Raw genomic sequence first — 12639 nt, 5'->3', positions numbered from 1 at the left:
CACCTTCTAGCATTTTGTATTTCCGCTTCACAGGTCCGTACAATGTGGTGTTATTACAGTGTTACTACACAGGGTTAGCCTGCACAGGACCATACAATGTGATGTTATTACAGTGTTACTACACAGGGTTGGACTGCACAGGACCATACAATTGGTGTATATTCAGTGTTACTACACAGGGTTAGCCTGCACAGGACCATAAGAATGTGATGTTTTAAGCAGTGTTACTACACAGGGTTGCCTGCACAGGACCTACAATGTGATGTTATTACAGTGTTACTACACAGGGTTAGCCTGCACAGGACCATTACATGTATGTTGTTACAGTGTTCACTACACAGGGTTAGCCTGCACAGGACCTTACAATGTATGTTTATTACAGTGTTACTACACAGGGTTAGCCTGCACAGGACCTTTAGAATGTGATGTTATTATCAGTGTTACTACACAGGGTTAGGCCTGCACAGGACCTCTACAATGTGGTTACAGTATATTACAGTGTTACCACACAGGGTTAGCCTGCACAGGACCATACGATGTGGTGTTATTACAGTTTACTACACAGGTTAGCCTGCACAGGACCTTACAATGTGTTACTGTTACTACCACAGGGTTAGCCTGCACAGGACCTATACAATGTGAGTTATTACAGTGTTACTCACACGGGTTAGCCTGCACAGGACCATACAATGTGGTGTTTATTACAGTGTTACTACACAGGGTTAGCCTGCACAGGACCTTAATATGGTGTATATTATCAGTGTTACTACACAGGGTTAGCCTGCACAGGACCTTACAATGTGGTTACAATATATTACAGGTGATCAGTTTATACAGTGTTAGCCTGCACAGGACCTACAATGTGGTTAGTTATTAAGTGTTACTACACAGGGTTAGCCTGCACAGACCTACAATGTGGTTACGTATTATCAGTGTTACTACACAGGGTTAGGCCTGCACAGGACTACAATGTGGTTATATTACAGTGTACTACACAGGGTTAGCCTGCACAGGACAATACATGTGGTGTTATTACAGTGTTACTACACAGGGTTAGCCTGCACAGGACAATACAATGTGGTGTTATATTACAGTGTTTACTCACAGGGTTAGCCTGCACAGGACCTTACAATGTGTTATTTACAAGTGTTACTACACAGGGTTAGCCTGCACAGGACCTTACAATGTGGTATACAGTATTATCAGTGTTACTACACAGGGTTAGCCTGCACAGACCATACAATGTGGTTATTTACAGTGTTACTCACAGGGTTAGCCTGCACAGACATACAATGTGTGTTTATACAGTGTTACTACACAGGTTAGCCTGCACAGGACCTACAATGTGTTTTTACAGTGTTACTACACAGGGTTAGCCTGCACAGGACCATACAATGTGGTGTTATTACAGTGTTACTACACAGGGTTAGCCTGCACAGGACCATACAATGTGATGTTATTACAGTTTTACTACCACAGGTTTAGCCTGCACAGGACCATTACAATGTGGTGTTTTACAGTGTTATACACAGGGTTAGCCTGCACAGGACCATACAATGTGGTGTTTTACAGTGTTACTACACAGGTTTAGCCTGCACAGGACCATACAATGTGGTGTTTTACAGTGTACTACACAGGGTTAGCTGCACAGGACCTACAATGTGACGTTACTACCACAGGGTTAGCCTGACAGGACCCTACAATTGTACAGTATTTACAGTGTTCTACAACAGGTTAGCCTGACAGGACTACAATTGTGACGTTATTACAGTGTTACTACACAGGGTTAGCCTGCACAGGACCTTACAATGTGTACAGTATATTAAGTGTTACTACACAGGGTTAGCCTGCACAGGACCTACAATGTGAGTTATTACAGTGTACTACACAGGGTTAGCCTGCACAGGACCTTACAATGTGTGTATATTAAGTGTTACTACACAGGGTTAGCCTGCACAGGACTACAATGTGAGTTATTACAGTGTTACTACAACGGTTAGCCTGCACAGGACCTTACAATGTGGTTACATATATTAAGTGTTACTACACAGGTTAGCCTGCACAGGACCTACAATGTTGAGTTTATTACAGTGTTCTACACAGGGTTGCCTGCACAGGACCTACAATGTGACGTTATTTACAGTGTTACTACACAGGGTTAGCCTGCACAGGACCTTACAGATGTGACGTTATTACAGTGTTACTACACAGGGTTAGCCTGCACAGGACCTTACAATGTGAGTTATTACAGTGTTACTACACAGGGTTAGCCTGCACAGACCTTACAATGTGGTGTTATTACAGTGTTACATACACAGGGTTAGCCTGCACAGGACCTTACAATGTGGTTACAGTATATTATAGTGGTTACTACACAGGGTTAGCCTGCACAGGACTTACAATGTGGTAAGTTATTACAGTGTTACTACACAGGGTTAGCCTGCACAGGACCATACAATGTGGTGTTATTACAGTGTTACTGCACAGGGTTAGCCTCACAGGACCTTACAATGTTGGTGTTATTACAGTGCATTACCACAGGGTTAGCCTGCACAGGACTTACAATGTGGTTACAGTATATTATAGTGTTACTACACAGGGTTAGCCTGCACAGGACCTAACAATGTGGTATCATAGTGTCATTACACAGGGTTAGCCTGCACAGGACAATACAATGTGGTGTATACAGTGTTACTACACAGGGTTAGCCTGCACAGGACCATACAATGTGGTTATTACAGTGTTACTACACAGGGTTACCTGCACAGGACCAATACAATGTGGTGTTATTACAGTGTTACTGCACAGGGTTAGCCTGCACAGGACCTTACAATGTCAGGTTATATTACAAGTGTCACTACAACAGGGTTAGCCTGCACAGGACCATACAATGTGGTGTTATTACAGTGTTACTAGCACAGGGTTAGCCTGCACAGGAACCAACAATGTGGTTACAGTATATTATAGTGTTACTACACAGGGTTAGCCTGCACAGGACCTACAATGTGGTTTATTACAGTGTTAACTCACAGGGTTAGCCTGCACAGGACCATACAATGTGGTCTACGTATATTATGTGTTACTACACAGGGTTAGCCTGCACAGGACCATACAATGTGGTGTTTATCTACAGTGTTACTGCACAGGGTTAGCCTGCACAAGGACCTATACAATGTGGTGTTATTACAGTGTTACTGCACAGGGTTAGACCTGCACAGGACCATTACAATGTGGTTAAATATTTACTAGTGTACTACACAGGTTAGCCTGCACAGGACACATACAATGTGGTGTTATTACAGTGTTACTGCACAGGGTTAGCCTGCACAGGACCTACAATGTGGTGTTATTACAGTGTTATACTGCACAGGGTTAGCCTGCACAGGACCTACAATTGGTGTTATTACAGTGTTACTCACAGGTTAGCCTGCACAGGACCTTACAATGTGGTGTATGTACAGTGTTACTACAACCAGGGTTAGCCTGCACAGGACCATACAATGTGGTGTTGTTACAGTGTTACTACACAGGGTAGCCCTGCACAGGACCATTACAATGTGATGTTATTACAGTGTTACTACACAGGGTAGCCTGCACAGGACCTTACAATGTGACGTTACTACACAGGGTTAGCCTGTACAGGACCGTACAATGTGACATTATTACAGTGTTGCTACACAGGGTTAGCCTGTACAGACCGTACAATGTGACGTTATACAGTGTTTACTACACAGGGTTAGCCTGCACAAGACCTTACAATGTGGTTATATTACAGTGTTACTACACCGGGTTAGCCTGCACAGGACCTTACATTGTGGTGTTATTACAGTGTTACTACAAGGGTTAGCCTACACAGGTCTGGCATGGCAGGGGCTTGTTGCGGCCCTATGCGCTACAGGAAACGAAGACGAGTAAGTAAGTAAGTAACACTGTATAAGAGCAACTTAAATGGAAAGAATGAGCCATAGTTAAAAATAAAAAAAACTATGTCAACATGAGTCTGACCTGAGAGAAGTGCCATATGGTCAGCCTGGTGTTGGAGGACTTTGTCACAGTTGAGGAGCTGAGGAAATTGGAGACCTGGTCGTCCATCAGACAGTGTGTTCTCCCCTGTACTGCCCCAGAGCACGAGGAAAAACTGTCCCTCCTTGGTGTACCGACCCAACTAAAGGAACAGGAGACACTTACTGTTGAATGGCTGGTCAAGGGCTATCAACAACTATATGTGTTCTCCCCTGTACTGGCCAGAGCACCAGAAAGACCTGACCCTCTTTGGTGTTCCAACTGGTAGGAGAGGAGGCACAGGGAGACAAAATTAAGTAAGTGGTGGATGGTAAAGGGCTATCAACAACAACTAAGGTTGCTCCTCAACTGGGAGGAAGACACAGAGACAAGTTACAGTAGTACATGGCTAAATGGTAAAAAGTTATCAAATATTTGTATTTCCCAAATGCTAACACAATCTTTTTCAGACACTTTTTTAAAAAGTCTGTTTGTATTGTGTTTCCTGTAGAGCAAGTTGTTTCTGTTTTATTCCTTGAAATTAATTGAAATGATTTGTTATATGATATCATATCATATCTGCTCTCATTCAAAGTGGATCTTAAAAAAACTCTTAAAGCATTAACATAATATGATTTTGATACTGTTTTGACTGTAGAAACCAGTCATGATATCTGCTACATTTGTATGTCACAGGGGCAAAGGGCTACATTCTGGTAGTTTTGCTGGACTTTGGTCTATGTTTGTGTATGAAACACATCATGTCAATTTGTATAAAAACACATTCTGGTATAAAAAAAATGCATTCTGGTATAAAAAAGTTCCCCTGCTGATTTTGCTCTCACAGCTTGCAGGCACAGTGCATCTTCCGTGAACCTAGAATATGTCCCAAATAGCACCCTATTTCCTATAGTTCACTACTTTTGGTCAAAAGTAGTGAACTAAGTAGGAATAAAGTGCCATTTGGGACATATACCTAGTATAATAGGTTACCTGGGGTCCCATCCGTGACAGGGTGCAGGGTGGCTGTGTGGTTCACTTCTCTCCCTGGTCCATACACAGATGGTCGCTTTGCTACTACGAATCTACAGGGAAAGAGCAAGAGAGAGAGGAGAGAGAAGAGAGAGAGAGAGGGAAAGAGAAAAAAGACAGAGAGAACAGGTAGGAAAATGTTATAGATGGAGAAAGCTACTTGGCTGCTAAAAGCATCTTATGAGTGTTGATGATGTTCAGTAAAACTTTGTGTAGACCCTGTCATCAGTCAGACTCACCTCCCGTAAAAGACGGTGTTGTGTACCTCCTCATCTTCTGGAAGACGTTGTCCAGGTACCACTCAAAGTTTTACATTGCAGAGATTCCTCAATGCTACCCTCTGAGAATGTCCCATAGTCTATCCCATGGTTCTGGAAAGGGAGTGGTTGATATTACAGATTGTGCTTCAAAATGGCACTCCAAGTAGCCTCGCGAGCCATCCTGATCTCGCCAAGCTTACAATATGGTTCGTTGCTGCAATTCCAGGTGGCTCGTGAGGCTAACCTCATTGACGCTTCATGGTCCAAAGAGCTAGGTGCATCTATATGGGGAGAATGGGGTGCTATTTGAGACACATTCACAATTAACAAATATGTAACATCAGCAATGAAACGTATGGTGTACATATACTGTATATGGTAGTTAGAAATGAATAGATACATTTTAATAGACTAGTGAAAAATCTAGTAGGGGAATAAGCGTTTTTATCTGAAATTTTATGTACTCACAAACTGGTTGTAGATCAGTGTTTAGGCAAATGTATCATCTGACTCCCTGACCTTAGAAGTTCCATCTGAACATACATTTTCATTTGCCCCAAAAAACTTTTTAAAAAACTACTTTAATCTATTTAGGAGCAACTCACCTCCTGGGAGTTCCAAAGCCAGGTACGACATGCGACTTAAACTGGTCCCATCCAGCGACCTCGGCCACGCGCAGGGCATTACGCCGCGTGCTGGAGCCTATGTTGCTGTGATAGGGCTTCTTCATCCTGGCGATGTGAGCCACCCTGGAGCAGGGCAGCACCTACATAACTGCCCCACAAGCACACCTTGGTAGTGCCATGGTGGTGGAGAAAATATTATGAGAACAGAACACATACCTTCACACAGCAACAATCGGTTCTGCAGGAACTAACACAAATAGAAGGCAAAGAAAAAAACCATGAAAGCAAACATAAACCCAAATGCTTTAGCTCTACTCATAGAACCACAATCTTGCGTACTTGCTCGAAATAGGACAAGACACACAACAAATACAGGGTACCAGAATGCACTATCACACACTAGTCACCCTGCTCTCGCCTCCCTACACATAGAATGATTGCCATTCCAAATGGCACCCTATTCCCTTTATGCGTGCTTGTTACTTTGACCCAATTATGCTCAGGCCCTTCACAGAAAAATGGGTGCCCACAACACCTTGATCCCCCAGTTCGATGTTCTCTCCTCCGTAGACGTCCATGCCAGAGTCCAGCAGCCCCAGGTGCCAAGAGTATCGCCGGTTCACCACCAAAGAGCAACCAAAATCATGTGCAGGAGTTCTGCGGGGGGAAAGAGGGGGTGTTCTGTTTTTCCTTCATTTTGTCAATGGGGGTTTTCTACATTCTAAGTGTTTATTTAGTTGTGTGGTGTGTGCGCGTGCAGGTGCGTGCCCGTGTCGTGTGCAATAGTCGTGGCCACGGTGTTGTGTTACGCGTGCCCGTTCCTGTTGCAGTATGCGTGCCCGTGTGTTGGTAGCCTACTAATGGGTGCGGAAGGTGTCCCCGCTCATCCCCCACTGTTTGGGGGGGTTGATGTACATGCACCACAAGTCCAGTTGTAGCAATGGCGTCAGAGTTCTCAATTAGCGCTTCCAGCTCAAACGTCTCATGGCTTGCAATGTTATCGGATGGAGGGCAGGATGATTCCTTGTGGTCCTCTTTTGATTCTGGTCAGAACCGGCTCAGCCCTGAACATAAAAGAGATTGACAGATAGGGTCGAGGTTCTTAAGATCTTCTCTCTTTCTCTCCTCCCCTCTTCCTCCCTAAGCCTCAAAGTCAGTTCCCCCTAGTTTTACTAGTGTAGGGTTATAAGTTCTTATTTTGAGTCGACTCAAAGAGGGTTTGCCGACTACCATAACTGGACGAAGCAGCTTCCTGTGTAGTGGGTAGCTTCTTCTGTTTTATTTGTGGGCCTGCGAACTCTAGGTGTACATAAAGAAGCATACCAACCCCGTGACAGTACTATGATTACTAGGCATACTTTTTAAAACCGTCAGTTCATAAAATCTTATGGAAATTCACTTCTTTAGACTTTCATCACAAATATGGTCAATGCAGCTACAGTATGTTAGATCGGCTAGATGTTAGTAGTAGTATGCCAATTTCCTTCAGCTGGAAAATCCACATTGCTGTGTGACCAACTCCGCTAAATTCAGAAGTAATTTATCCTCTGATCACCCCTTTAAGTCCAAACGTTTGTTAAAACCCCATCGATCCCAAACAATCCAAAGTTCCAAGTTGAAAGCGCACCACATACACTCACCAGGAGGGTGTGACAGACTCAACGTGGGCATCGAAGATCCAGTCCACCTTCACCCCAACTGGCTGCCTTCAGCCCTCGATGCGGGCACGGATAGTCCCTCACGCTTCTGGGTTCCCTCACCATTTTCACCAGGCGCTGTGTAACCGCTTAGTTACAACTAATCCCTCCAATGGCCCTTTCAGTTGTTCTAGACACAACCAATATACAACTAAGCAAAGCTATACCAAGACAAACATATGCATTGCAGACATACATTCAGCATGCATGTACCGCACAAGGCACGCACGACACAACAACAGAGGAGAGAGGAGATGCATTCTGTTTTCATGGGCCCCAGCACTACCAGTGCTTCTAACAGTCTCAAACAACACCAGGAGAGTTGGGTGTTTCCTCGAGCTATTGGCTTCTGCCTCTATTCTTTTTTTTCCTCGCACAACTGATAGTTTCTTTTCCCCCTGGACACACTCTCAGAACCCCCACTCCTCACAGAAACACACACTGGTGGATTGTGCTCATGTAGTGTGCAACTGCATGCCCACTTTGGCTTCCTGCCATGAGCCAGCACGACTATCTTCCATGCCTCTTGACACTTTCAATGTGGGTCAAACAGGGAAATAAAAAGCCATTATCTGAGTTTTTATCCTCTCTCTTGCCTGGAGGGGACTGTTGCTGACACAGTGATCAGGGCCTGTATTCATAAAGCATCTCAGGGTAGGAGTGCTGATCTAGGATCAGATCCCCTTGTCCATTCATTATAATTTAAAAGGCTAAACTGATCCTAGATCAGCACTTTTAGTCTGAGACTCTTTATGAATACTGTGAGGTCACATGAAGGTAGTAGCCTACTCAATTGAGAACATTTGATTTCCTCTGTCCTTCAGAACGACTCAATCATCAACAGAGCCACGGGTCGCTGTCTGGAGGTGATACAGGCGAACGCTTACTTCGGACACTCGCTGGTGCTTCAGACCTGCTCCGGACAGAGGTGGAACATCAAAAACACAATGAAGCAGTAGCCACAGCATGATGCAGAATTTTCTTTGACCAAGATAGTGTTATTGTACTGAATTGAATCAGTTGTCATACTGTATTATTAAAATTCTTCAGTTGTTGTTTTCCAAGATTGTCTTCCAATAAACTGCTGGTCTGATGGTTTAAAAAAACAAAACAAAACATTTGTGTACGCAAATAACTATTACACCACATGAATAAGTTGACACCATATTAAGAAATCATACAGCCTTTACTGTAACAGATTTATTCAACTTTATTCAATCGATTTCAAAAGACTGTCAGCGGGCTAACCCAGCTGGCTAGCATCAGCGGAGGATACTTCTAGCAGAGCCATGAGAATGCGGCTGGTGTATGAATAGAACAATCACATTGACTATGTGGAGTGTCTGTGAGGGAGTAAAGGAGGAGGCAGCCATTAAAAACACGAGGAGGCAGTCAAGCAGACCAGGGCCMGTATTCATAAAGCTTCTCAGAGTAGTAGTGCTGATCTAGGATCAGTTTAGCCTATTTAGATCATAATGAAAAAGATTACATGGACTTGATCCCAGATCAGCACTCCTACTTTGAGACGTGTTATGAATACAGGCCCAGGACCAGGSCCTGGCTTCAGATTATAAGTGCTGATCAAGAAGTGATGGCCACGGAGTCACGCCAGTGCTGACCCCCTAGATCCCTGGTAAGTGAGCCTGCTGTCCTCAGGTACACACACACACCCAACAAGGTCCACACACTCATACTTCCATGTTAATGAACACACCTAGTCAGGTTACAGAACAATTAGGCAAGCCTAGGGCCCCTAGACTCAGCGAGTATAGTGTAACAGTGGGCTCTAGGTTCACCTAGTAACTAGGATCAGTTTAGCCTTTTAGATCACAATGAATAAGATTACATGGACAGGGGGGCTGATCCTAMTCTGAGATGCTTTGTAAATATGGGCCCTGATCTATAACTTACAACCAGGTTTACAGCAAAGCTATTTACTGGCTTATACATTCATCTTGTTGTGTTCTCCTACACAACACTAGTCCTATCTGATGGAAGACAATGAGAAAAACAACCTTTACCAAAAAAGAGATGTTTTATTGCATAAATGCTTTCCATTTACTTTTTTTATTTTTATTTTTACAGATTTTAACATTTACATAGACAATATTCAGGCTATTCTTAATATTAACTTAAATCTGGACTAAAAAGCACTTTCAATGGAGATTTTCCATTGATCTTGCTTTTTAGTCCAGCACAAGGCTTAATCTGTGTCCGGGAAACTACCCATACATGTTTTAATGGTGTGCATGAAAAGTTTACATGTGTACGTGTATGTACTGTATATATATGCATTTTATGTACAGTGTCCATACAGCACATACAGTGCCTTCGGAAAGTATTCAGACCCCTTGACTTTTTCCTCATTTTGTTACGTTACAGCCTTATTCTAAAATTGATTAAATAAATACAAATCTTTATCAATCTAAACACATTACCCCATAATGACAAAGTGAAAACAGGTTTTTAGAAATGTTTGCAAATGTATTAAAAATAAAAACCGAAATATCTTATTTACATAAGTATTCAGACCCCTTGCTATGARACTTGAAATTGAGATCAGGTGCATCCCTGTTTTCATTGATCATCCTTGAAATGTTTCTACAACTTGATTGGAGTCAACCTGTGGTAAATTCAATTGATTGGATGTGATTTGTAAAGGCGCACACCTGTCTATATAAGGTCCCACAGTTGACAGTGCATGTCAGAGAGAAAAAAACAAGCCTGGAGGTCGAAGGAATTGTCTGTAGAGCTCCAAGACAGGATTGTGTCGAGGCACAGATCTGGTGAAGGGTACCAAAAAATGTCTGCAGCATTGAAGGTCCCCAAGGACACTGTGGCCTCCATCATTCTTAAATGGAAGAAGTTTGGAACCACCAAGACTCTTCCTAGAGCTGTCCGCCCGGTCAAACTGAGAAATCAAGGGAGAAGACCTTGGTCAGGGAGGTGAACAAGAACCTGATGGTCACTCTGACAGAGCTCTAGAGCTCCCCTGTGGAGATAGGAGAACCTTCCAGAAGGACAACTATCTCTGCAGCACTCCACCAATCAGGCCTTTATGGTAGAGTGGCCAGACGGAAGCCACTCCTCCGCACATGACATCCCGCTTGGAGTTTGCCAAAAGGCACCTAAAGGACTCAGACCATGAGAAACAAGATTATCTGGTCTGATGAAACCAAGATTGAACTCTTTGGCCTGAATGCCAGGCATCATATCTGGAGGAAACCTGGCACCATCCCTATGGTGAAGCATGGTGGTGGCAGCATCATGCTGTGGGGATGTTTTTCAGCGGCAGGAACTGGGAGCCTAGTCAGGATCATGGCAAAGATTAACTGAGCAAAGTACAGAGAGATCCTTAATGAAAACCTTCTCCAGAGCACTCATGACCTCAGACTGGGGTGAAGGTTCACCTTCCAACAGGACAACGACCCTAAGCACACAGCCAAGACAAAGTGGGAGTGGCTTTGGGACAAGTCTCTGAATGTCCTTGAGTGGCCCAGCAAGAGCCCGGACTTGAACCCRATCAAACATCTCTGGAGAGACCTGAAAATAGCTGTGCAGCAACGYKCCCCATCCWACCTGACAGAGCTTGAGAAGAAGTGCAGAGAAGAATGGGAGRAACTCCCCAAATACAGGTGTGCCAAGCTTGTAGCGTCATACCCAAGAAGAATCGAGGCTGTAATCGCTGCCAAAGGTGCTTTAACAAAGTACTGAGTAAAGGGTCTGAATACTTATGTAAATGTGATATTGTTTTTATATTTTTAATAAATGAGCAAAAATGTCTAAAAACCAGTTTTTACTTTGTCATTATGGGGTATAGTGTGTAGATTGATAACGGGAAAAAACGATTTAATCAATTTTAGAATAAGGCTGTAACATAACAAAATGTGGCAAAGGTCAAGGGGTCTGAATACTTTCCGAAGGCAATTCAACCACCATGCTACTGAAGTGAGACTGTGTTAGTTGTCCAGCCTAATTCACCATCAGTTTTAATTATTAAGAAATGCATTGATTCTGTGAGGGCAGGTACAGCTCCATCACCTGTAACTGTATAATATACCCAGGCTAGAGCCTTTTGTGTGGGCTACTATGTGTTTATTTCTTCACAAACATAAGGCTCTGACGATACCCTGGTATTACAGTGTATCGTGGGGTTAGGGCAGGGCTGTGTCCCAAATGACTCACTATTCCCTCTATAGTGCAATACTTTGACCAGAGCCCCACGGGCCCTAGTCAATAGTAGTGCGCTACATAGCAGTGGGGAGAAAAGTATTTGATACACTGCCGATTTTGCAGGTTTTCCTACTTACAAAGCATGTAAGGTCTGTAATTTTTATCATAGGTACACTTCAACTATGAGAGAGGGAATCTAAAAAAAATCCAGAAAATCCATTGTATGATTTTTAAGTAATTAATTTTGCATTTTATTGGCATGACATAAGTATTGATACATCAGAAAAGCAGAACTTAATATTTGGTACAGAAACCTTGTTTGCAATTACAGAGATCATACGTTTCCTGTAGTTCTTGACTAGGTTGCACACACTGCAGCAGGGATTTTGGCCCACCCTCCCTAACAGATCTTCTCCAAGATCCTTCAGGTTTCGGGGCTGGCGCTGGCGATACGGAGTTTCAGCTCCTCCAAAGATTTCTATTGGGTCAGTCGGAGACTGGCTAGGCACTCCAGAGAACTTGAGATCTTCTTACGGAGCCATCCTTAGTTGCCATGGCTGTGTGTTTGTGTCTTGTCATGCTGGAAGACCCAGCCACGACCCATCTTCAAGCTTCTTACTGAGGAAGGAGTTTTGTGCAAGATTCGCATTACACTGGCCCCATCCTCCTCCCCCTCAATACGGGCAGTCGCCTTCCCCTTTGCAGAAAAGCCAGCCAAAAGAATGATGTTTCACCTCATGGCTTCACGGGTGGTGATCTTGGGGTTGTTACTTCATACTTCTTCTTCCTCCAACACGGCGGTGATTAACCAAAAAGGCCTATGTTTTGTCTCATTCAGACACATGAAAC

At 43.6% G+C, this 12639-nt stretch overlaps 1 pseudogene; it reads left to right on the top strand.

Moving 5' to 3' along the window:
- LOC111982685 (polypeptide N-acetylgalactosaminyltransferase 17-like) overlaps positions 1–8745 on the top strand; it is a 36850-nt pseudogene extending 28105 nt beyond the window's left edge.
- Positions 8746–12639: the final 3894 nt, after the last annotated feature.

Source organism: Salvelinus sp. IW2-2015, linkage group LG22 (assembly GCF_002910315.2).
Source record: "Salvelinus sp. IW2-2015 linkage group LG22, ASM291031v2, whole genome shotgun sequence".
NCBI lineage: Eukaryota > Metazoa > Chordata > Actinopteri > Salmoniformes > Salmonidae > Salvelinus > Salvelinus sp. IW2-2015.
This window is presented reverse-complemented; position numbering and strand designations above follow the sequence as displayed.